Source organism: Cynara cardunculus (assembly GCF_001531365.2).
Source record: "Cynara cardunculus var. scolymus isolate 2C chromosome LG 2, CcrdV1, whole genome shotgun sequence".
NCBI lineage: Eukaryota > Viridiplantae > Streptophyta > Magnoliopsida > Asterales > Asteraceae > Cynara > Cynara cardunculus.
The window spans coordinates 50,831,490-50,833,820 of NC_037529.1; positions in this window are offsets into that span (position 1 = coordinate 50,831,490).

Below are 2,331 nucleotides of genomic sequence, written 5' to 3' on the forward strand. Positions count from 1 at the left end.
AAAATCTATAGGCTCTGTGACTTTTGGAGACAACAGCAAGGGTACAATCAAGGGATATGGCACTCTCATCAAAGGAAACATCTCCATCAGCAAAGTGGCTTATGTTGAAGGTTTAAAGCACAACTTACTAAGCATAAGTCAGTTCTGTGACAAGGGTCTTGAAGTCAAATTCCGCAAGGGTTTTTGCATCATAGAAACAATGCCCGGTCAAACAATCATCAAGGCAAAGAGAAAAGGAAATCTCTATCTTCTAGATTTTGAATCCTCTATGGGACAAGACACCCTCTGTCTTGTGTCTCATAGGAGCGATGAAAATTGGCTATGGCATCAAAAGTTCTCACATATCAACTTTGATGCACTACGAAAACTAGCCACACAGAAGTTGGTCAAGGGAATTCATGATCTTAAATTTGAAAAACATCATCTATGCTCAGCCTGTGAGATGGGAAAACTAAGACGGGCCTCACATAAAACCAAGTCAGAAACCTCTTGCACCAAGCCCTTGGACATGGTACATATAGATCTCTGTGGGCCAATATCAACTCAAAGTCTCTCTGGAAAGAAGTACATGTTAGTACTGGTTGATGAATACTGCAAATACACCTGGGTTGAAGTTGTATAGAAGAAATCAGATGTTCCTGACCTACTCATTAGAATGATGAAAAGGCTCCAAGTCCTTCTACAACGAAAACTAATAAAGGTTAGAAGTGACAATAGAATCGAATTCAAAAATGCAAGAATCGATGAATACCTCATCAGTGAAGGCATTACACAAAACTTCTCAGTAGCTAGAACTCCACAACAGAATGGAGTGGTGGAACGAAGGAACAGAACCCTCGCGGAAGCAGCAAGGACCATGCTTGCTTCATCGGATTTACCCATCACATTCTGGGCTGAAGCTATTTCCACTGCCTGCTTCACCCAGAACTGATCTATCATCAACAAGAGGCACTAGAAGACAACCTATGAGCTCATCAACCAAAGAAGACCAAATGTCAAATATTTTCATATCTTTCGGTGCAAATGCTTTGTACTCAATGATAGGGAATATCTTGGCAAGTTCGACAAGAAAGCAGATGAAGGGATCTTTCTGGGCTATTCTCAAACTGCCAAGGCCTACAGAGTCTACATCAAAAGGACAAGAATTGTCATCGAAAGCATCAATGTGTCCTTTGATGATTCCACACCAATGATTTCTGAACACAACAGTTCAGGACTCGGACTACAACAGAGAGCCTCTGATTCATCACTTAGCAAACCCAACGAATCAGAATTAGCTCATTTATTTGAAGATATCCTCGAAGAAGAAGTCATCTCTGGACAGACACCACTTACTAAACTTTCTTCCAGAGCGGATGAAGAACATGAAAACTCCAATGCTAAAGGTACAACTATCACTGAAACTCATGTTACTTCACCTTCTACTTCTTCTGTGTCTTCAAACCATGAACCTGAACCAGAGCACCACTCTGGAGATGATCTCTTTGAGGGGGAGCAAGCAGTCCCATCAGTCAATGAAGAACTGCATCATGTTGCTCCAGAACCCCAATCAAGCACCAAATGGACAAAAGATCACCCACACCACCAAATCATTGGTGATCCAACATCTGGTGTCAAGACGAGATCTGCCACTACCAATGAATGCCTCTTCGCCAACTTTCTGAGCGTGATAGAACGAAAGAAAATTTCAGAAGCCCTACAAGACCCAAACTGGATAGATGCGATGCAAGAAGAATTACTCCAGTTTGAAAGAAACAAATAATGGGCCCTTATGCCTCTACCCAAAGGGAAGACGGCCATAGGAACCAAATGAGTCTTCTGAAACAAAAAGGACTAAGATGGCATAGTCATAAGGAACAAAGCCTGGCTTATTGCCAAGGGCTACTACCAGGAAGAAGGGATTGACTACGATGAGACATTTGCTCCCGTCGCAAGACTTGAGGCCATCCGGATATTCCAAGCCTATGCAGCTCACAAAGGCTTCAAGGTTTATCTGGTGGATGTCAAGTTCGTCTTCCTAAATGGCAAACTTCAAGAACAAGTATACGTGCAGTAGCCCCCTGGGTTTGAAGATCCAAAACATCCAGATTATGTCTACTTTCTGGACAAAGCTCTCTATGGGCTAAAGCAAGCACCCAAGGCCTGGTATGAAACATTATCCACCTTTTTCATAAACAATGGATTCGAAAAAGGTACAATCGATACAACCCACTTTCTCAAAAGGCACAAAGGTGACATATTACTTGTTCAAATATATGTGGACGACATCATATTTTGTAACAACCTGGTTATTATTTTAGTGATATATATATGTATGATATGTATGTGTGA